The 25,035-nt window shown below is 39.3% G+C and overlaps 1 long non-coding RNA gene across 1 annotated transcript in view; it reads left to right on the plus strand.

Annotated features, from left to right (window-relative positions):
* The window catches only part of LOC307103432, a 157,749-nt gene extending 132,960 nt beyond the window's left edge, over positions 1 to 24,789 (plus strand). The window contains exon 5 of the long non-coding RNA XR_013813817.1: positions 24,620 to 24,789. This is a non-coding gene — a long non-coding RNA (uncharacterized lncRNA). The remainder of the gene's footprint in view (positions 1 to 24,619) is intronic.
* The last annotated feature ends 246 nt before the right edge of the window (positions 24,790 to 25,035 follow it).

Here is a 25,035-nt window from a genome sequence, read left to right on the forward strand (position 1 = left end):
TCTGGATTATAATATACACTGAGTGGCCAGATTATTATGATCTCTGAACGCATAATAATCTTGCCACTCAGTGTGTGTGTGTGTGTGTGTGTGTGTATATATATATATATATATATATATATATATACTAGAGGCCTGTTGCACAAAGATTTGTGCAATAGGCCTTCCTTCCCCCTGGCTACCAGCACCAGTTTTCCTCTGGCACCCAGGACCCAGGCCTTTGCTCTGGCCGCCACCTTCTGCCTTCGCTGCAGCCATAGTCTGCCGCCTTTGCTGCAGACTCTGGCCGGAGTCTGCCATCTTCGTCTTTGCTGCAGACTCTGGCCAGAGTCTGCCATCTTCGTCTTTGCTGCAGACTCTGGCAAGAGTCTGCCATCTTTGTCTTTGCTGCACACTCTGGCCAGAGTCTGTCATCTTCGCTGCAGATTCAGGCTGGAGTCTGCCATCTTCACTGCAGACTCAGGCTAGAGTCTGCCATCTTTGTCATTGCTGCGGCTAGAGTGGTACTCCTGTAGATCCCTTCACTCCCCGCCCTCCCTCTCATAGCAGGCGTCCTGCCCCGCCCAGCCGCTCCGCACCTGGGGCGGCTGGGGGGCTGCCATCTTTGTCCTAATTTGCATATTCCCTCCTGATTGGCTGGTGGACGTTGTGGAGGTATGGTCAATTTGCATATTTCACTTTTATTAGTGTAGGTGTGTGTGTGTGTGTGTGTGTGTGTGTGTGTGTGTGTGTATTAGAGGCCCGGTGCATGAATTTGTGCACGGGTGGGGTTCAGCCAGCCTGGCAAGAGGGAGGGGACATGGGCAGTTGGCCGGCCTGCCTGCTGGTCGAACTCATGGTCGAGGGGACAATTTGCATATTAGCCTTTTATTATATAGGATATACACTGAGTGGCCAGATTATTATGCATTCAGAGATCATAATATTCTGGCTACTCAGTGTATATACTGCAGTTTTATATTAAATCTATAACTATAAAGCCATGTGTAGATAATAATCTATCTGTAGGGAAGTGGTCCCTTTGGTAAAATTCGTCATTTTTGTTAATACCCTGATTGTATAGCCACACCTTCTTATAGATTGTTTTTAAGTGTAATATTCAGTATATGTGATAAATTATAAGACTTTAGATGTTCCACTGGGACATGGTTAAATAAAAGTATATAAAGCAACATTGTGCAGTATTGCCTTTTGAAATAATAGGACTTTGCAACACTGTAATTTAATATAATATCATATTTTCAAACATATTATTTTCTTTTTATCCTTAAAACACACACACACACACACACACACACACACAAACCCAAAAAATCACACCATATATTGAGGTAAAACAGAATAAATGAAAAATTTTAAACCAAATGTGTATTGATAGCTTTGAAATTTTGTGTTGTGTTTGTGTTTTATAAACTTATTAGAGGCCCGGTGCATGAAATTTGTGCATTGGGGGGGTGTCCCTCAGCCCAGCCTGCACCCTCTCCAATCTGGGACCCCTTGGCAGATGTCTGACTGCTGGTTTAGGCCCGATTACTATGGGATCAGGCCTAAACCGGCAGTCGGACATCCCTCTCACAATCTGGGACTGTTGGCTCCTAACCACTTGCCTGCCTAATTGCCCCTAACCACTCTGCCTGCCAACCTGGTATCCCCCTAACCGCTCCCCTGCCAGCATGATCGTCCCCAGCTGCCCTCCCCTGAGGGCCCGATCGCCTCCAACTGCCCTCCCCTGCTGGCCTGATCACCCCCAACTGCCTTCCCCTGTGGGGCTGAAGGGACTGGGGGACTCCAGCTGGATGAGGCAGGGCTGAGGGGACTGGGGGACTGAGGCTGGATGAAGCTGAATGCTCCGGGGACTGGATGAGGTGAGGGTGAGGGGACTGGGGGACTGAGGCTGGATGAGGTGGGGTTGAGGGGAAAGGGGGACTCCAGCTGGATGAGGTGCAGGGTGCCTGCCACCCCCCAGCAGGGCTGAAGGGACTGAGGGACTCCGGTTGGATGAGGCGGGGTTGAGGGGACTGGGTGCCGCCATCTTGTGGCTGTGGGTGCCGCCATCTTGTGAGAGCATGGCAGTCAATTAGCATATTCCCTCTTTATTGGCTGTGGGCACCACCATACTATGAGGGTGTGATGGTCAATTAGCATATTCTCCTTTATTAGATAGGATGCAATAGTATTACATATTTTTTATACCTTTTTAAAAAATATGCTTTTACTTATTTTTTGAGAGAGGGAAAGAGAGGTAGAAACATGGATGAGAGCGAAACATCATCACAACCCCTCCTGCACAACCCCTGCTGGGGATCATGCCCACAACCCAGGCATATGCCCTGACTGGAAATCAAACCAAAGACCTCCCAGTTCATGGATTGATGCTCAAAACAAGCCACACCAGCCTGGCTTTTACACCTTTCTTGAGGTATAATCCTACATAATAAAAAGGTAATATGCAAATTGCATCACTCCGGTACGCCCACGATTGGGCCGGCTGGAGGCGCGGTGGGCAGGACTCAGGGTGGCCGATTGTCTGGCGGTAGGAGTGGGGGACGGAGACTCGCAAGTCCCCGACCCCCGCTCCTCCCACCAGCCTAAACAGCCAGCGCTGCGGAAGGACCCATGGGGCCGGCGGAAGACGCTGGTGGCGGAACTCGGGGTGGCCGATTGCGTGGCCGGCACCAGTTTTCCACCAGCAGCGGTTTTCCTCTGGCCACCCGCCGATCGGAGCGCCTCCCGATCAGAGTTCCTCTCGGGGTGGCCGATCGCGCTGGCTGGAGGCGCTCTGATCGGAGGGTGGCCAGAGGAAAACTGCTGCTGGCGGAAAACTGGTGCTGGCAGCCAGGTGAAGGAAAAGTCTATTGCACGAAACTTCGTGCAACGGGCTTCTAGTTGAAGTATAATAAACTAAACATTTAATATAATTTGATCAATTTTGACATCTTTTATACTGGGGAAACCATCACCATATCAAGATAAAGAAAAACTTTCCTTAGAAATCCTTTGCAAACCCTTCCTCCTTCCAACTCCATCCCCCAAGGAACCGTTGACTTGCTTTTTCCCCCCACTGTAATTAGTTTCTATCTTCTAGAATTTTATATAAATAGAACTTAAGTGTATACTTTTCTTTTGGCCTGCCTTCTTCACTGAATGTATTGTTTTTTGTTTTGCTTTTAATATATTTTTATTGATTTCAGAGAGGAAAGGAGAGGAAGAGAGAGACAGAAACATCAATAATGACAGAGAATCATTGATCAGCTGCCTCCTGCATGCCCCACAATGGGGACCAAGCCCGCAACCCAGGCATATGCCCTTGACCAGAATCGAACTCAGGACCCTTGAGTCCACAGGTCGACGCTCTATCTACTGAGACAAATGAGCTAGGGCAAGTTGTTGTTTTAATTGAAGCATAGTTGACATACAATATTATATAGGTTACATTATGTTATACACATCATATATATTAGGTATACAACATAATTACTCAACATTTATATTATGAAACTAGAGGCCCGGTGCACGAAATTCGTGCACAGAGGGGGTTGTCCCTCAGTCTAGCCTGTACCCTCTCCAATCTGGGACCCCTCAAGGGATGTCCGACTGCCCGTTTAGGCCCAATCCCTGGGATCGGGCCTAAACGGGCAGTCGGACATCCCTCTCACAATCCAGGACTGCTGGCTCCCAACTGCCTCCCTGCCTGCCTTCCTGATTGCCCCTAACTGCTTCTGCCTGCCAGCCTGATCACCCCCTAACCACTCTGCTGCCAGCCTGTTTGCCCCCAACTTTCCTCCTCTGCCGGCCTGGTCACCCCTAACTGCCCTCTCCTGCAGGGTTGATCACCTCCAACTGCCCTCCCTTGCAGGCCTGGTCCTTATCAACTGCCCTCCCTTGCAGGCCGGGTGCATCCCAACTGCCCTCTCCTGTTGGCCATCTTGTGGTGGCCATCTTGTGTCCACATGGAGGCAGGATCTTTGACCACATGGGGGCAGCTATATTGTGTGTTGCAGTGATGATCAATCTGCATTGTACTCTTTTATTAGATAGGATAGAGGCCTGGTACAGGGGTGGGGGCCAGCTGGTTTGCTCTGAAGGGCGTCCCGGATCAGGTGGGGGTTCCCTTGGGGTGTGGGGCGGCCTGAGCAAGGGGCCTGTGGTGGTTTGCAGGCGGGCCATGCCCCCTGGCAACGCAAGCAGAGGCCCTGGTATCTGGAATTTATTTTCCTTCTACAATTGAAACTTTGTAGCCTGGAGCGGAGCCAAGCCTGGGGCTCCCTCCAAGGCCGATAGCTATTTGTGTTGGGGTTATAATTGAAACTTTGTTGCCTTAAGCGGGTGAGCCCAGCCAGGGTGTGCGGAAAGCTTTGCTTCCCCTGTTGCCGGTGGCAACCCTGGCCTGCTCTCTCAAGCTCCATTCTGCCGCCATTTGTTTGAATTTGTTTACCTTCTATAATGAAACTTTGTAGCTTGAGTGGAAGCTTAGGCCTGGCCAGGGCAGGCGGAAAGCTTGGCTTCCTCTGTTACCTAGGAAACCTTGCTCTCTGTGGCTGTAGCCATCTTGGTTTGGGTTAATTTGCATACTCTCTCTGATTGGATGGTGGGCGTGGCTTGTGGGTGTGTCGGAGGTATGGTCAATTTGCATATTTGTCTATTATTAGATAGGATGATCATCATGACAAGTCTAGTAATTATCTGTCACCATACAAAGTTATGATATTACTGACTAGAGGGCCGCCTGGGAAGGCACATGGGCATTTCTTTAAATTGTCAGCTGAGTCCGAGACGACTGGCAGAGCCGCGTCTTGGATACACATTTCCCCAACGTGGCGAACAGTGTAATCAGCTTGGCCTTCATATCAGCCCAGGTGTTGGCAGGGGCAGGACTAGATATGTAAATCCAGGCATGCTAGGGCCTACTTAAGAATGCAAATAAGCTCCTTTGATCCTAAGTTTTGGTGTTACTTCCTGGTATTTGGGGATATAAAATAAATGTGCTGTGTGGCTCAGGGTTATCGTCATGCTGCCTCTCCATCAGAGAGAATGGCGTCCCACCCAGCTCCCAGCTTTTAAATCTATTTCTGTGTCTTCTGTCTTTCTTTCTATTATTTCTCAATCCCTGGCCACCTCCACTTAGAACTGGTTCATTCATCTCTCTTTTCGTGATGGACGTGGAAAAGGGAGTTCCCCGCCATATCTGGCCCCCGCCTCATCTGGCCCCTGCAACTGACTATATTCCCTATGCTGTGCATTGCATCCCTGTGACTTATTTTATTAGAGGAAGGTTGTACCTCTTAATCTCCTTCATCTGTCTCCCCGCCCCCACTTCCTCTACTCTTGTCTGTTATTGTAAGAATTCTTTTTTCCCCCCTTTGTTTGTAGTGTTTGATGTGTAGTAGTATTGAGTTTGCTTTCCTCTGAAGACTAATGATGCTTGCATTTTTCATGTGCTTTGGGCCATTTACATATCGTTGATGAAGTTTATGTCCAAATCTTTTGTACATTTTTTTTTAAAAAAAATAGGTTGTTTCTTATTATTGAATTACAAGAGTTCTTCTTATATTTTAAGTACAAGTCATTCACCTGATATTTATGTTGAGAATATTTTCTTCCTGAACAAGAATGGCTTGACTTTTCACTTTTTTATGGTGTTTTTTCAAGAATAAAACTTTTAAATTTTGATGAAGTCTGATTTATTAATTTTAGCTTTAATGTTTTGTGTTTGTGTGTGTTTGTGTGTGTGTGTGTGTGTGTGTTCTATACACAGAAGTTTTGCCTACCATAAGATTATAAATATTTTCTCCTATGTTTTCTTTTAAAAGTTTTATGTTGTAGATTTAGGTATATAATCCATTCTGAGTCAATATTTTGCTTTGAATGTGAGGTAAGGATCATCATTTCCCCCCCAATTTTGATTTCTAGTTGTTCTAGCTTCATTTGTTGAAATTACTTTAATTTCCCCCTTGGATTTCCTTGACACAGTTCTTAAAACTCAATAGACATACATTTATGGCTCTATTTCTGGAGACTTTATTTTGTTCCATGATCAATATCTCTATAGTTTTGCCAATAACCCACATTCTTGATTATTGTAGCTATATACAGGTTGGGACAAAAGTAAGTTTACAGTTGTATGTATGGAAAAATAATACAATAATTAATAAATAATAATATAAGAATAAACTGTGTTTTATGTACTCACAGTTGTAAACCTACTTTTGCCCTACTCTATAGTAAATCTTGAAGTGAGAGGGACTCTTCAACTTTCAACAGTCTAGATTTTTTGTATTTCTAAATTAACTTTAGAATTATGTTGTTAATAAATTTAAAAAAATTAAAGCCTGGTAGATTTTGTTTGGAATTACATTGGATCTATAGATTAGTTTGGGGACGGTTGCCCATACATGAACATGGTGCAGCTCTCCATTTATTTATGTGTTCTGTAATATAGCAGCATTCTGCAGTTTTAGTATAGAGGTAGTCTTTGTTTAGAATTATTTCTATGTAGTCTCTTCCCACTAGTGTAAAAAAAAGAAAAAAATTATCTTCAATTTTTCTTTCGACTAATGTATCTTTTATTAGTCTGTGTAGGTTTTTATGTTTTTACAATATTTTTAGGTAAACAATCATATAACATACAAATATTTTCAGTTTTACTTTTTAAAAAAAATGTGTTTTAATTGATTTTTAGAGAGAGAGGAAAGGAAAGGGATATAAAGATAGAAACATTGATGAGAGAGAAACATCAGTGTTAGCTGCCTACTGCACACCCCACACTGGGGAGTGAGCCTGCAACCTGGGCCTATAATCTAACCATGACCTCCTGGTTCATAGGTTGAACCTCAACCACTGAGCCACGCCTGCTGGGCGCAATGACTCAGATTTGCAGTAAAAGTGTTGAATAAGAGTATTGGAAGCAGGCAGGCATTCTTTTATCTGTTGAAATTAGATTTTTTAACTCTAAAGTGTGATATTGGGTTGGTGCTTTTTACTAGTTGCTTTTTATCAGTTTAACGAAGTTTTCTACTATTCCTAATTTGCTAACAGGTGTTGTATTTAGTTTTTTTTTGTTTTGTTTTGTTTGTTTTTTAAATCATGAAAGGGTGTTGAATTTTTTAAATGCTTTTTTTCCCCACACAGTTTTTGAAATGATTACATGTTTTCTCCCCTTTATTCTGTTAATATGCTGAATGGCATTGGTTTATGTATGTTAAATTAACCTTACATTCCTAGGAAAAGTCTTCCTTGTACACACACACACACACACACACACACACACACACACACAATTAGATAACATTTAATAATATTTTTAAGGACCTTTACATCTATATGAGGGATATTGAAATATGATTTCTTTATGATATCTTTATTAGATTTTGGTATTAGTGTTATGCTGGCCTTGAAAAACAAAATTGGGCAGTGATCCCAACTTCTTTATTTTCTGAAAATATTTATGTAAAATAAGTCTTATTTCTTTTTGAAAGTTTTTCCCAAGCTTCACCAGAAAAATATTTTGGCCTGGGTTTGTCTTCTAGGAAAAGTGTTTGATAATTTAATTTTACATATATATCCCATCTTTCTGTTTTCCTTGTATCACATTTAGTTACATATTTTTTCAAGAAATTTGTCAATTTTATGTGGGTTTCACATAATTTAGTGTAATGTTATTGCATATCTTCTTATCCTTTTAAAGCCTGCTGGTTCTGGGTGATTATGTCATTTAAATTCTTGATATTGTTGATTTGTGTCCTTCTTCTCATTTTCTTGAACAGTCTAGTATTCCATTAAAAGTTTTGTTAACTTTGTTGATCTTTTCAGGTAACTAGTTACTAGATTTTGTCTGTCTGTTTTATCTTTCATTTACTACACTTTACTATTATATCTTCTTTCTTTTCAATATAAGCATTTAAAGTTGTGTTTCTATCTAAGCCCTTTTTAGCTTTATCCCACAACTTTGAGTATGTTGTATGTTTGTTGTTATGTAGGTCACAATAATTTTTAATTTTCTTGTGCATTTGTCTTTTATCCATCAATTATTTTGAAGTGTGTGTTATTTAACTTATAGATATTTGGTGTTTATCGAGGTGCTATTACTGTTTTCTAATTTAACTATGTTATGCTCAGATAATGTACTCTGGATGATTTTAATTGTCTTTAATATTGAGACTTTGTTAATGGACCAGAATATGGTCTGACTTGTTGAATGTATGTGTATGTCAAATCATCATACTGTACACCATATATATATATATATATATATATATATATATATATATATATATGTATATATGTTATTAAAAATAAAAATTTCTTTTCCACTAGCTTTCTCTTCTTTTGGTACTTCAATTACATATGTTAGATATTTGGAAATTGTTGCATAGGTCTCTGAAGGTCTTTTTATTGATTTTACTCTTTGTTTTATTCTGTTTTTCATATTGGATAATTTTATTAATCTATATATAAGTTCCTGATTTTTTTGTATTATATCCATAGTGCTTTTGAATCTACCCAGCAAGTTTATTATTTTAAATATTGTATTTTTCACTTCCAACATTTTAATTTATTTTTTAAAGTTTATTTGTCTCTATTGAGAATATCTATATTTTCATTCATTTCAGGTGTGTTTTCCTTTACTCATAGAGCATAATTATAATAGCTGATTATTTTTGACAGTGCCATCACTTAGATCATTTTGTGCTTTTGTCTGTTTCTTTCTTTGATTGTTTATTTTGATTTATTTTTTTTCTTTTACTTGAAGAATTGGTCATATTTTACTATTTCTCTGAATGTTGCATTCTGGATGTTGTGAATATTCTGTCACATAAAGTCTATTATAATATACTATTACAATCACCTGGAGATGAAGTTGTTTATTTTAGCAGGCAATTAAGCCACTTAGATTCAAACTGTAAATTGTATCTCAACTTCTTTAGGAGCTGCTGCAGATCAGTTTAGTTTTCTAAGCCTAAACTGTATTGGTTTATGTGTTTCTAGTGGATGTATGTGCAGTTCGAGTTTAGATTGAGATGTGTGCAGAAGGCTGAAATCTTTGTCCAAGTTCCAAAGCCTTTGATATCTTCATTTGAGACTGTTTCATGCATGCTTAGTTTTAGAATTAATTTTTATTTATCGATTGATCTTAGAGAGAGAGAAACATCCATTTGTTGTTCCACTTATTTATGTATCCATTGGGTGAATCTTATATGACCCCTGACTGGGATCGAACCCAAAACCTTGGCTTATTGGGATGATTGCTCTAACCAACGGAACTATCTGTCCAGGGCCTAGTTCAGGAATTAAAATACTAACAGAATTAAGGGAACCCTTTCCTCTCATTCTCTCATTTCTGGGATTCTCCTCAAGCTTTCTGGCCTATAGATTTTTTATTTCTGGTTCCTCTTGTCAGAATAATGGATTTTACCTGCTTCAGCATTGGCCATTGCCTCACCACTTTGCACTGGGGTCTAGTCTTGGAATCACACTGCACAAGAGAAAACAAACAAAAAATAAAATGGGAAACATCCCAATGCAGGTTACATTTTCAGGTTTCCTTCTCTCACCTAATCTGCCTGCTTTTGAGAGTTTCTCAGATGGTTGGCATATATATATATATATATATATATATATATATATATATATATATATATAATTTAAAGTTTTTAGTTGTAATCAGCATGAGGAATGGATGATAGTGGATTTACTCCACCATTTTTAGTTCCACATGGAACGTTTTCCCCCAGAAAAAAAATGAATTATATGTCAAGGTATAGAATCGTTCTCATAAAATTATCCAAACTGTTGTGACAAAGTTCTCTCTTCATGTGCAAATTGTGCATAGAAGAGCAAGAGTTATTGTCAAATTGTGTCCATTACACACACACACACACACACACACACACTTAAAAAACTAGCTGCTGTGATATTTTAGATTATACATTCATTGCATTTGTCATTATTTCAAGGGCATGGAAGACAGTACTTTGTTTTCCTCCTCCAGTTGGTTATTAAAGATAAAATTGATTATATATGTGAAGTGCTTGGATCCCAATGCAGAATCAAGCCATATGTAATTTAAAGTGGTATTATTACTATAATGCATAACTAATACTTAGTGTTTAAGTCTCTTAGGACTGATTCTTTGTGGTGACTTAGTACATATATTTTAGTTAAAAATAAAAAGTCAAAGTATTAACATTGGTGATAATATTTCTTATTGTGAATTACATATAGTAGGTCAGTGACAACTTCCTTATGAAGATGTATTTATATAATGATAAAATAGCAAAATTAAAGGGTATATTACTGTGTCTGAATGATGTACACTTTGGAAATATTATTCTTTTTCTGTTTCTCAGAATAATCAGAAGCTGATATGAATCATGTAATGTGTAGTTCTACTTTTTTTAGTAGTGATTAAGTGGCTCAAGGAAACAAAGAATGAGAGCAGGCCATTTTATGTAACAATAAAGTCAAAATGTTTTTTTTTTAAATAAAGGATGTATGGACATGTGATAAAGCACAAGATTTTCCATATGCTTAAGATACCCTCTGAACCTGAATTTGATAAAATTATTTAAATATAGTCCAGATAAGGAGCACATTGCAGTTCAGATGAAAGAATTTCCTAGTGGGCACTTTCCAAGCATTTATTATTCTTATTTGCCTCTTGAAATTGTGGTCACAAAAATAGCAGTTCTCCGAATTTATATTATTATTTGTAAAATGATGCACTATTTAGTCAGATATTTTGTTACATGGCAACAAAGATTTAAAATACCTGATTAGCCCTAGCTCATTTGGCTCAGTGGATAGAGCATCAGCCTGGGGACTAAAGAGTCCCGTGTTTCATTCCAGTCAATGGCACGTACCTTGGTTGCAGGTTCCTCCCAGGCCCAGGCCCTGGTAGGGGCTCATGCAGGAGGCAACCAATGGATGTTTTTCTCACATCAATGTTTCTCTCTGTCTTTCCCTCTCTCTTCCACTCTCCCTCAAAATTAATGGAAAAATATCCTTGGGTGAGGATTAATAACAACAAAAAATACTTGATTATTCTCTGTTTCATTGTATCAAATTACTTGAATGCTTTACATTTTAAAAACTGAGATACAATTTGCATTCAACAAAGTGCACAAATCTTATGTGTAAAACTCAATGGCTTTTCACAAATACACCTTTAACAAATATATGTTACCCAGATCAAGATACAGAACATTCTATCACCCTAAAACTTCTTGCATGCCCTTTCCTTTCAATATCCCTCATCCCCCAGCCAGACTTAATCACTTTTGACTTTTGTCAGCACAGATTAGTTGCCTGTCTTTAAACATCATATAAATAGAATCCTACAGGGTGTCCTCTTTTACATAATGTTTTGAGATCCATGTGCTGTGTGTATCAGTAGTTCTTTCTTTCCCATTAAGGAGTATTAAATTCTATCAATGCGCCCCAGTTTGATTATTTATTTTCCTCTTGCTAGCTGGCTTCTATTTGGGGGCTATTATGAATAAAGATACAACTTTCTTATACATGTCTTTTTATGAATATAGTTGACATTTTTCATATTGGATAAGTTCATTATGAGTTATTTTGAATATAGCGATATGTGTATTGAATTTCTTTTTCATGTCAACTTTTAGAAAATATTTTGCTACTAGTATAAAAAGGAAAAATGGTCCTAAAATATAAAAGTTACACAAAAATTTTAACATTTTTTGAAAGGTTATTCTTCCCTTGTCCAAGCAAAGATAGTCCATATTCAATTTTCCTGTACAAACTGTAAAGAAAAATTAAAATTTGTAAATCTATTAAGAGCATATAAAAATTAAAACATACTGCAAATACAAAATCTCACTTTTTTATCACTAACCCACATGGCTCCATAACTTTTCTCCACTGCACTATTTCACTCCCCTATATAGTAAGCAATTCACGTATTCGTAACTGAAAGTTCCTTAGAGACAAAAACCACCTGTGTCTCACTGTCTGTCTGTAGCGTCTAGCACTTTGCCTGACACATGGTAGGTACACATTATATGTTGAGTGACCTGAATAACTGCCTTTTGTCTAGAGTGCTTATTTGCTTTGCAAAAGTCTTTTTTTTTTTTTTTTTTTTTTGCTATGGAAACATAACAGCACTTAGGTTTAGCTCAGGAGTTTACTGTTCCCTTTATGTCTTAAGTCTTTTGTTTAAAACATGAGCTGACTTATCCCAGTTTCCTGTTCATATAGGGTAGGCTTTTGATGAAAATGCACACTACCAAAAGATTTCCATTTAATTAGTTTAATCACATTGTTATACTTAACTGATGTGCCATTGAGAAAAATAACTTCAAGTGAAGATATTATTAATATATATACACACACATGCATATATCTATATACATGTTATAATATCTAGTGGGTATATATATATGTATATACACATTCAAATATATATATACACATGCATATATATGTTCTAAATTAATCTTTGGTTTTAGGTTTATATACTTAGTTCATAGAATACAAACACTATTTTCAATGTTGGCAAAAGACGCAGTATCTTTTACATAATTAAAAGATCTTATAATTATTCATGATTTTCATTACTACTGGAATTTTTTTATGTTGAATCAAAGGTCATAATTCTAATAGTCTCAGACCCCCTTTCCCCCCTAATAGATCGTTGCAATGCCCATCTGTCTGTGGTTCATGATACAACCTTTTTTGATGGGACAGGATGGCAGATGGACAGCAGATGGGAGTTTTGCCCTGCCCCTTGGTTCAGATCCTAGCCCAGACCGAAACTGTCAGGGACTGTCAGTTTGTACTCACAGCTTGTGGGCTCCGGTATTGTGTTTAGCTTTCTCACCAAGGGTCTGAATTGATGCCGAGCAGGAACAGGTAATTATGACTAGTTTTTGGTTAAAGACTAGCAATAAGTGTAGGGACACCCAGTGGGTCTGAAAAAGCACCTTAGAGAACATGCCCTTTCTATTTGACTCAGCTGGATCCTCAGGCCTCCAGAGTCAGCTCCTTCTCAAGATGGAAGTCACATAATTAGGAAAAGTACTACTGTCGTATAGATATTTACCTATTTTAAAAATATAACTGTTTCCTACAAGTCTTTGTTTCCTTCCAAAATTAAATAAGGAAGCCCGTGAGAAACAGAGATAGACAGACAGTGGCTTGATTCTTAAACCAAATGTTTTTGTCTAAATTGTTGGATGACTTGTCATTGTTTGAAATTCCTAGGAAGGTCCTGCATGATTAAAACTTTGACTATTGGTAACATTTATGAATGCCGAAACTATAACTGCTTCTACTAAAGCATAAAAGGACAGTTCATGAGATTGCTAGTCTTCACAAGGGGAAAGACCAAAGTCTGTTTTTTTTCTTTCTTTCTTTTCATTCTGAACTATAAGTACATAATCTTTGTGTGTGTGTGTGTGTGTGTGTGTGAGTGTGTGTGTGTGTGTGTGTGTGTGTGTGTGTGTGTGTGTGTGCGTGCATAAATTTGCTGCTTTACAAGTGACTTTATTTTAGATAGAAGCCAAATTGGAGTAAACAGGTGAGGCTGGGTAAATCCTCCTAATAGAGGGTAAGCCTTGGTAGTGACCATGAATAAAAGGCAATAATGAGTCAAATTGTTTGCCGAGCTGAGGGTTTTTTCCTGACTTATTTAGTTTCTTTAAACTTAGTGCTTCACAGAGATCCCATTGTGCCCTTCCCTCGTCTGAGCTGAGTCTCAGAGTTGATTAGTAACACAAGAGTCTATGTAAGAAATATGTGTCCACAGATCTTTAAATAATTGCTCACCATAAGTATAGGAAACTCCACAGCTTTATCACTAACCTACCACCCAGTATTAAAGGAGATCCTTACAATAGTCCTTTCCTTCTCTGAACTAAATTAAAATATTGTACCATAATGGTTAATAGTATTTTTGTTCATATAACAGGTGAACTATGGCATTACTACACAATTTATTAACACAAATTGCTCATATTTGAACAATTTCTTATGTTCTGGGAGTCAGGGGCCACTTTTACATATGTGTAATAAATTATGCTGTTCCAAGTTAAATAAGTAATATTGGATTGTTATACTCAAATAAATTATGTTCTTGTTAGTTCAAGAGATTCCTTCAATCTAATTTAGATATCTGTAGCATTCACTACCATAAAACAGTTTAAAATTTAGATTATAATAAATTGCTGGGTAATCATTTACCCTATTATAAAATGAATATACATTGAAACTCTGTACTTATGTTCTCTGGTGAGACTGTGTGTGTGTGTGTGTGTGTGTGTGTGTGTGTGTGTGTGTGTGTCTGTCTGTCTGTGTGTGATTTTCCATCAGGTTTTGACCTGTGACCAAGGTACCTTCATTTTGGAACCTTGGTGCTAAATTTGAGGTTTCCTTAAAGCCAATTCATTTATTCTATTTTTAAAAAAGAATCTTGAAATAGAAAAAAATCTTGTTACAGTGCTGCCCAGGATAGCCTAAAGGGCTGTGTTACACCTCTGCTATCTATAAATGTGCTTTAACATGGGTCTTGCTAACATGATTTCATGTGAGGTGTGGACAGGATCTAATTAGTTATAAATCTGTAAAAGCTTGAACTGAGGCTTAGCTTGCAATTCTCCATCTGACTGATACTACTACAACACACTAATCCCAGAAAGCTGTCTTATAATGAATTCCCATTAGCCACAGAGTTAAGGCAAAGTCATGAACTTGAGGAAACTAAGCAATCCCTGTGACTTAGCCAGTTAGATAGAAGCTCTACCTTGCCAGTGTGCTGTCTGCTTTCCCAGTCTTGTTCTCGCTTTGGAAAGCATCTCTTAGAAGAAAAGTTAAAACCACAACAAACTGTTCTACCGAAAAAATTTAAGCTATCTTACATTGAGTATCTTCCACTGACAGCTAATTTTTTGTATTTAATCATCCTTTAAGTGGTATAGCGCTTATGAATTTCAAAGTGCTATACCCATGCTTTATCTGTTTTGATTAAAAAAAACAAACCACCCACTAGGCAAGCAGAGAAGAAAGTAAAATAACCAAGAAAACAAATCAAATTTAGCATCCAATTTGATTAATTATTGCCTTCTCGTCATAGCCATTACCTTGGATATATAATGGCAAATTTAAAAAGGTTCTTACCTTCAAGAATCTTACATTCTAATTGGCAATGCAAATGATTAATAGGTACACATATGCTAGAATATCAATTTTTAAATATATTTTATTGATTTTCCACAGAGAGAAAGAGAGAGGGATAGAGAGCTAGAAACATTGATGAGAGAGAAACATCGATCAGCTGCCTCCTGCACACCCCCCATCGGGGATGTGCCCGCAAACAAGGTACATGCCCTTGACCGGAATCGAACCTGGGACCCTTGAGTCCGCAGGCCAATGCTCTATCCACTGAGCCAAACCGGTTTCGGCTAGAATATCAATTTTTAATAAATGCTATCAAAAATACTAAAGCAGGCAAAAGTGTAAGAAGAGAGAGAGAGGGCAGTGCTATTGCATGTAGGGTAGTCAGAAACCTCAGATGTGTACATGTGCATTTAATTTTTTCACATTTAGCCTTTTTATTGAGATGTAATTTATAGATGAAGAATTGCACGAATCTCAAGCATATGTTTGACAAGTTTTGATAAATGTAACCTGCCCCCCTATCAATATATAGAACATTTCTATCAACAGAAAAATTGCTCCTGCCCATTACCATTAGTCCTATCATCACTGTTCTGACTCTGTGCTATAGATTAGTATTTCCTGTTCTGGAATTTTGTGTAAATAGAATCATATAGTATGCAGTTGTTGTGGTTGGGTTCTCCCTTCTGTTAAGATTTTTGAAGTTCATCCATGAGATTGCTCTATTGTGTGCACTCTTTTTCGTTGTGTTCTGTTGTCTGGATGAACCTGAATTTGTTTAGCTATTCTCCTGCTGATGGATACTTGGGATTGTTTCCAGTTTGGGGACATTTCACATAAAGCTATTAGGAACTTTTTTATATCAGGTCTATATGTATACTAGAGGCCAGATGCATGAGCATTCATGCAAGAGTAGGCCTTCCTTCCCCCGGCTGCCAGCACCCGGGACCCAGGCTGCTTTCCTCCTCTGGCCGCCGGCAGGTACCTGAGACCCGGGCTGCTTCCTTGCGGCCCTGGCTTCATCAGAAAGGACATCCGGAATGACATCAGGAAGACATCTGGTCTAATTAGCATATTACCCTTTTATTATTATAGATGTGTTTACATTTCTCTCAGGTAAACCAACATGTAAGTGTTTAACTTTATAAGGAACTTCCATACTAGTTTCTAAAGAGGCCATGCTATTTTATCCTCCACTAGCAATGTAAGAGAGTTCTTTTTTTTCACATCTTCATCAACACATGGTGTTGTCAGTCTTTTAATTTTAGCCCTTTGAGTGGGTGTGTAATGATGTCTCATGTGGTTTTATTATTGAATGTTAGAATTAGATAGAAGTCCTTTGTCAGATATCTGTCTTATGAATATTTTCTCCCAGACTGTAGCTTTCCCACTTATTTTCCTAAAGATGTCTTTCAAAGAATAAATGTTTTAATTTTGATTAAGTCCACTTTACAACTTTTTTGCTTTAATTGCCAACATTTTTTCTACCCTAAGAAATGTTTGCTTTCTCATGATCACAAAGATATCTTACATTTTCCTCCAAATTTTTATAATTTAATTTTTATGTTTAGATTTCTGATAATCTACGGTACATTTTTGTGGAAAATGTGAGATATAGATATAACTTTATTTCCCTCCCCCCCCAAATAAATATCCAGTTGTGCTAACATCACTGGTTGAGAAGATTTTCTTTTCCCTATAGACATTCTTTTGGGCCTTGGTTGAAAAATCAATATTTTGGGTTCTATTTAGGAAGGAGAAAGTCACAAAGAGTAATGTTCCCACCTTTGCAACAACATGGTAGAAAATTTACAAATGCATAACTTTTCCTTGAACCTATGAGAGAGCTGAGGGCCCAAGGAAACCAACTTGGAGGACAAGTGCCTCCAAGGAGAAATGAGGGGCAAACACTTGTTTACCAGAACCAAGTGTGTGAGGACACTGGTAAGAATAACTCAACTAAAATTTTTAACAAATTGCCAACTGCCAGCTGCAGATATAAGGGAAATTTGCAGTATTCCAGGCTCTTCTACTGATGCATAGGATATGCATAGAAAACAGGTGTCCTGAGAAATCATTCTTGTAAGCAGGCCTAGCAGAGTGGATCAGCTGTGGTTGAGGGAAAAGCAGGAAGTCCCGCCTCTATTGTTCTCTCTCTCCTATGGAATACAAACCTAACCCCACATAGAGAAGAGCAATAAACTCTTATGAGGACACTCATGAAAGCTCGTTGCAGCTGAAAGAGTGTCCTAAGGGACAGGAATACATCTAGGGCCCAGACCTGCAGGTCGGAGGGGAGAAGGTCCCATTTCTAAGACCCAGGGTCTGAGTGTCTGCCTAACTAATAAGAACAACAGAGAACACACCCCAAACCTCACCACTTGGTCAATAGGTGTTGAATGGCTAATGCTAGTATAATTCCCAAATTACAGATGGGAAAAACTAAAAACAGAAGAATTAAATGAGTTGCCCCAAATCCCACAGCCAATCAATGGAAAAACACATTTTAGTCAAGATAATCTGGCTCCAAAGTCCGCATAAGGGCTGTGCAATCCTGCAGAGGATTGTTGAGAAGAATGAGGAAAATCAGAAGGGTTGGCTGATTCAGAATAGAGGAAAGTGCTCAAGGGAACATCTGGTATTAAGAAAGGGGTATAATAAAAAAAAAGACCAAATTCAACAGAGCTGATAAACCAGGTTAGTGAGGGAAGGTTTCCACTGGACTTTGCAATTTAGAAAATTATCTGACTTTAGCAGTAAGTAGTTTCAATAGAATTGTAAATATTGAAACCAGAATCCACTGGATTCAGAAATGAATATGAAGTGAAAAAGATGGTTCACTAAAGATACCCCACTTTCCCAAAAAGTTTGTATAAGAAGAGGATTGATGCACAGGTAATGAATGACATGGGAAGATGGTTGGTTTTCAAGGATAAGTGTGATTTGAGCCTGTTTACAAGACAAGGTGAAGCAGATAGCAGAATGGGAAAGTTTGTCATTATAAGAAAAAATAATAAATAGAAAAATAAGACAAATAAATAATGTGGTATAAGGTTTGTTGATGTGTCTGGGATATGTATTGAGAGAGTTTTCTAAGAATACAAATACCCTTATGTAAATAGAAAAAGATATATAATTGGTATAGTTCCAATATATTTGTTATGTGAGATAAAAACTTATCTATTCTTATAGACACATATATTAATCTCACACATATCTTTCTTATAGGTTTTCTTGAATGAGTTAGCCAGGAAAAAGTTGTTTCATCTTCACTGATGTGTGATATGCACTCTGTCAGAACACAGCTTTTGGTAATGGTGCAATAAACAACTGTCACTCTAATACAGAAACATGTAACAGACACAATAACTCAATCATTCCATCTAACTTGACAAAATGGAAAATGGCTTGAAAAAGGAGAGCCCAAAGCACCAGGTCGAAACAGCAAGGTAGGCTGGGCTTTAGGTGTGTCCTATTACAGTGATGTCTTTGAGAACAAGGACTGTATACACATTCACATCTTTATCATCATTCCTAGTACAGTAGCAGATGCCACAAAATGTCACATGTATTGAGATGTACATTTAGATAAGTCGATTATCAACATTTTAAAGCATATGTCTATCTAATCTTATATTTGACAATTAGCAGAACTTCTAGAAATACTGAAATTTCAAATTTCAAATGAGAGATTTAGTCAAGACAGCCCATTGCTCTGATCAACCTAGAAGGCATTCACCTGGCACAGGCACTGAAAAACATTCTTCCTTATGCTTCTGAACACTCAGCTATGTGGATAAGAATATACGGTCTGCTCTGTTTCCACAATATTCATCTTATTCTAAACCTTCACTCATTTCAATAAGACAAATACGGTATATTTGTTATTTTAAAACATGCATTGCTTTTTACTCCAAATGTGTGAGGTGGGTTTATCTTATGTATATCTTTAATATTAACACATTTTAATGAAAAAGTTTTCATTTGGAAATAAAATTGACATTGGGAACTTCAGCTTGGCTGTCACAGTGGGTCACATGGAAGAACTTGGCCAAGTTTATCAATCATATTTGGCCTAGTTTTCTGCATATGTTTGCAAGATGCGATAGCCAGTTTACTGCTTGAGGCACAGGAACCTGGAGGTAAAGTTTGGAACTTGTGCCATTTAATCCAGGGGGTGTCTTTCCTTTTGCCTAGATCTTGTCTAGAGAGGTCTGATTGTACCAGTAGAGCAAAAATAGAAGAATAATTCTCTTTGCCTTTCATCAGCTCTGGAGTTTTATAGAATATTCTTGTCAAGCATTTTTGGGAACACAGGTGCAAAAAATGTTTTAAATATAAGCTTTGTAGTGAAAAAATTACAGTTTTAGGTATGAATAATTGTACAAATGTGAATTAAATAAAGACATTCTCTTTCTTTAGTGGTTCTCAATTCCTTATGGAAGTTGTCACTTAAAACAGGACGCCATAAAAATATTTTTGCACATATGATGTTAGTCCCCTATGTAATATATTTCAGAATTTTTGATGAATCAATCACATAGTTAAAGGTCATATAGTTATAGCTGATTCAAACCCTGAGTTGAATAGAGATGTCAAAGCATTGAGCATATTGGATGTTTACACATGAATAAGCAACATGACAGAATTTGTTTTCAAGCAGATCTATTTTTTTGCCTTTGTGCGATTTTGATAGTTCTTTGACTGGCTGTTTTTATAGATTATATTTTAAATATTTATGTTAGCATGTAATTAGCATATATATATATGGCTATGTAAATGATCCCCTTTCACAAGAGAGGAAAAATGGGTATGGGTTTTTGTTTTCCTTACTAAATGTCTCTAGACTATTTAGTATTTAGGGGATAATTTGCACTTTTTCTTTTTAAATGGAGTTAATAATTTTAAGTGATGCAGCAGCTTGTTGAGTTCCATTTTTAAATATCTATGTATCTATGTATCTATGTATCTATGTATGTATCTATCTATCTATCTATCTATCTATCTATCTATCTATCTATCTAATTGATTTCAGAGATGAGGGAAAAGGGAGAGAGAGATAGAAACATCAATGGTGAGAGAGAGTCATTGATTGGCTGCCTCCTGCACACCCCTTACTGGGGATCGAGCCCGCAACCATGCATGTGCCCTTGACCAGAATCGAACACAGGACCCTTCAGTCCGCAGGCTGACGCTCTATCTACTGAGCCAAACCAACTAGGGCAAGTTCCATTTTTAAGTCAAGGATTTTAATATATCAGGGCAGGTGTTTGAGTTTTGGGATTTGGAAGAACAGAATTCTGACACATTTTTTACTTTTTCCTTTCACCACATTTGGCATTTGAATACTGTTGTCACTCTTAGCTATCAAAGGAAATCTTGCACTATTCTCATAAAACCTTCACAGAACCAGACACCGAAACGCTGACTCAAAGTCACGACATTCCTCTGGGGGGATTCTCCCTGTCACTGTTCTCAGATCACTGGAAAAGGTCATATTTGAGGAAGATGTTTTAATGAAGTTTACCATTTTTTTTTAATGCAGTATGTGTGTGTATAGGCAACTGCAGGTGCCCCAAAGAGGGACTGTTTGTAGTGCATTTAGATTGTTGAAAGGTAAATTGGCCAGTGAGAAATAGGCAAGAAGTGGAGATGGGTGGCTCTCATGACTTCCAAGTTGCTGTGCACTCTACATTTCTGTCTTTCCCTTTGTGATTTGCAGATTTATTGAGAGAAGCATTTTCAACTGTCTAAGTAATCCCTTACATCTCAACGTGTTGAGACTGTAGAATTACTATAAATTCTAGTAAACATTCGAGGAATAAAAAAATTTATTTGTGAACCCTGAGAGCCTCATGACAGTTAAAACCACACATTACTTCCCTGGCCAGGTGGCCCAGTTGGTTGGAACATCATCCTGTGCATCAAAATGTTGTGGGTTTCATTCCCAGTCAGGGCACATACCTAGGTTGCGGTTCGATTCCCAGTCCGGACTTGTATAGAAACAATGATCTTCTCTCTCTCTCTCCTCCTCTCTTTTATCTCTACCCCCTCTTCTTCTCTCTCCAAAATGAATAAAAACATATCTTCAGGTGAGGATTAAAATATATATATACTAGAGGCCCAGTGCACGAAATTCGTGCGCAGGTATGGTCCCTAGGCCTAGCCTGCGATCAGGGCCATCTTCCCTGGTTGCCAACAGCCAGTTCTGTCCCCTGCCACCACCCACCTGGGTTGCCAGTTTGCCATCAGGCTATCCGAGCCTGATGGCCGGGGGAGAGGGACCGAGAGGTTGGCCGTTACGCCCACTCGCCAGCCCCACCTCCGCTGCGGGTCGCCCTCTGTGTGTGGGGTGACCAGCGGGGTGGGGACCTTGGCCTGGCACTGCCCGCATCCCCCACCACCCACCCCCGGTTCCCGTTTGCCATTGGGCGAACAGAGCCTGTGGGCAGGGGGGAGGGACCAAGAGGTCAGCCATTCCACCCGTTTGCCAGTCTTGCCCCCCACCGCCACCCACCCTGGTTCCCTGTTCACCATTGGGCGATTAGAGCCTGATGGACGGGGGAGGGACTGTGAGGTCGGCCATTCCCTCCTGCTCACCGGCCCCACCCCCACCACAGATTGCCCTCTGTGCATGGGGCGACCGGCAGGGCTGGGCCTTGGCCTGGCACCACCCACATGCCCTGCCACCCACCCTTGGGTCCCTGTTCGCCATCGGGCAATGGGAGCCTGCGGCCAGGGAAAGGGACCGAGAGGTGGTCAGTGCATAGTGACTGGTTGAGTGGTTGTTCTGGTTGTTCTGCCATTATGGTCGCTGGGCTTTTAGTATATAGGATTTTTTTTTTAAAAAATCATATAGCACTGAATTTGCTTAGGTGTGCTATAATTACATCTGCTTGTCTTCCCCACTATATTGGGATTTAATTCAGAGGAGGGAGAATTACCTTTAGAAGATTCCCAATACATGGTACAATATTTGTTATTTCAGAAGTATTCACTAAGTGGTAGTTTTAATCAAGAAAATAATGAATGAAGAAGTTTAATGACTCATCAGGATTTCCCATTTTTTAATCTTCTTTGAGGTCATGTAGGTTTTGTTGTTTGTATAGGAAGTTTCAGGAATTCATATTCATAGTTTCCCTTTTGGGTTGACTGACATTGTCAAGGACTTCTATATTTACTGGAGGCCTGGTGCATGACATTCATGCACTGGGGGTGGGGGTGGGGTGGGGGGCGGTCCCTCAGCCTGGCCTGCACCTTCTTGCAGTCCGGGACCCCTTGGGAGATGTCTGCCTGCCGAGGCCCATTCCCCATGGGTAGCTGGCCTAAGCTGGGAAGCAGACATCCCCCGAGGAGTCCTTAGAGCTGCCGTGGAGGCATGAGAGGCTTCCACCACCACCATTTCTGGCTGAGCGGCACTCCCCCTGTGGGACTGCATTGACCACCAGGGGGCAGCTCCTGCCTTGTGTGTCTGCCCCCTGGTGATCAGTGCGCATCATAGCAACTGGTTGTTCCACCATTCGGTGGATTTGCATATTAGGGTTTTATTATATAGGCTAGTAAAAAGAACACTGAAGTTATCATAAAAATACTTGAGTTTAAATTTTTGCTTCACTGCTCACATGCTGTGAAAATTATCTATCTTCCCTGAGCCTTCATTTAGTCATCTCTAAAATGGGTTAGTAACATCTCCATGATTGATATTTCACAAAGTCATTTTTTCTTTCTTTATTCAAGAAACTCTTGAAATCTCCCATAATCTTAAACTACCTAGTTTATGTAGTAAGGAAAAAAAAAAGTCAAGTATGTCGTGATGCTTTAAAAAAATAAATTCCCTGTAAACCTTGTTGCCCTGCAGCTGCCACAGTCGTAAAATCAATGGCCTTTATTGCTTTAGGTGTGGGGTGGATACAGTCTATTCTAGAACAAATGTGTCATTGTGCATTTGCTACCAAAGTTTTTACACAAGCTATGATTTATTGAAAATGCTAAAGCTGCCATTTACATATTGAGAAGAAAGCCTGAGGATATAAGACTGAAGCTTATAAAAGTGGGACCTAACCACATAGGAATGGAAGCCATCACGCTCCCCCCACTCAGTGGTGCAAATGATGCTTGATGAGAGATTAGGAATAGGAACAAAAAGGACGGTGATTTAAAAAGAAAACAAGAAGGTTAAGGAAAGAAATGAGAGCAAAAGAGGCCTTGTCAACTTCCCTCCCCCCAACTCAGAGGAAATGCTTCTTGGGAGTCTCTAAACCACCTTGGTGTGGGCAGTAGAGTTGAAAAGGGCCTGTTGAGAAAGGGCCATTCTACTCACCTCTCCTCCAGGTACCTCATGTCTTAGAATTGGCTCAGACGCTCTGATGGGGCAGATACTGAACTGAGCTTTTCTTAGGAGTCAGCACACCTTCTAGGGGTCCCTGTGTTGCAGAGCAAGGGAAATCGGGCAGAGATTGCTCCTCTCCACCGGGGGTCCCAGCACTGCACACAGGGACCTGAGATGAGGAGTGAGGAGTGAGAGCTGAGATGAAGAGTCTGGTCATTCAGGGAGGACAGACAGAAGCAAACATTGCCCCATGCCTATGCTGAAAGGACCACTCCAAACACTTCAGAACAGGTATAGTGAAGGTAGAGACCAAAACCCAAGGAGAAGGCTGGATTCGGTTTGTCTTACTCAGGATGAGCAGCCCACCCAGGAAGGGCACTAATGGAAGCAGATGCTCCGCTCCCACCACTACAATATTGCAGAAACTTCTTGAGGCGATGCCAGTCTGTTAGGAGAAGGGGGAAGGGAGAGGAAAACCAGGAAGAGTAAAAATGTACCCCAAACTGACTATTTAATGAAGAACCTGAGTTCTTCATTATGAACAAGCTTACATTTTTGTTTTGTTTTGCTTTTTATGCCAAGTGAGAATGAAGACTTTTGAGCAAGATGAGGTCAGTTATGTGATGGGAAACACAATTTTTTTTTTTTATCCTCACCTGAGGATATTTTTTCCATTGATTTTTTTTTTTTTTTTTTTTTTTTTTTTTTTTTTAGAGTGGAGGGGAAGAGAGAAAGATAGAAACATAGATGTGAGAGAGACACACCGATTGGTTGCCTCTGGCATTCATCCCAACTGAGGTTGGGGACCGAGCCTGCAACCGAGGTGCGTGCCCCCTTGACCAGGAATAAAACCTGTGATTCTTTGGTCCATGGGCTGACACTCTAATCACTGAATTTAAACCAGCCAGGGCTGAAACACAGGTTTGTGGGGGTTTTTTTTAAATTAAATTTTGCACATCTGTGTTATAATGAGTAAATTTCAAATCAGCGCAACTAGTTTGCCTGTATCTTTGTTTATAACTTATATATGTATAGTGTTCTCATTTATAGTTTATGAGTTTGTAATATTTTGTTGGGAACAGAATGCTTTTACATATACCCTCTCTGTTTCTTCCCATAACATTGTAAGGTAATGTCAATATTATTATGTTTCAGGTGAGGACATCGAAGATTTGTTCAGGACCAGGTAGCTGATGAGAGAGAGAAGAAAGAGCCCAGCTGTCAGCCCAGGTCCTCCTCCTTGCTCAGGAGCCACCACACATGTGACTCTAGGGCCTCGTTTTGTTTCTCTCTGGAACTCTCCACTCTCTTTGCTGATTATTTGTTAGGACCTCTTATACAATTTTCTTTTTAATTTAAGGCCATGTTGCCACAAAGCTTTATCATGATGTATTTAAATAAAATAATATTTTGTCATCTAGCATGCCACTGATTCTTTTGATTTGGTTGTTTTAGACAAAATCTCAGCAGAATAGTCTGTCTAGGTGATAGTTTATGAGTACATCTGGGCAAAACAAAATGACCTATGGAAAATGCATTCTAATCATTTTTTTCCTAATCATTTTATATCT

This window comes from Cnephaeus nilssonii, assembly GCF_951640355.1.
Source record: "Cnephaeus nilssonii genome assembly, chromosome: 7".
In the NCBI taxonomy this organism is placed as follows: domain Eukaryota; kingdom Metazoa; phylum Chordata; class Mammalia; order Chiroptera; family Vespertilionidae; genus Cnephaeus; species Cnephaeus nilssonii.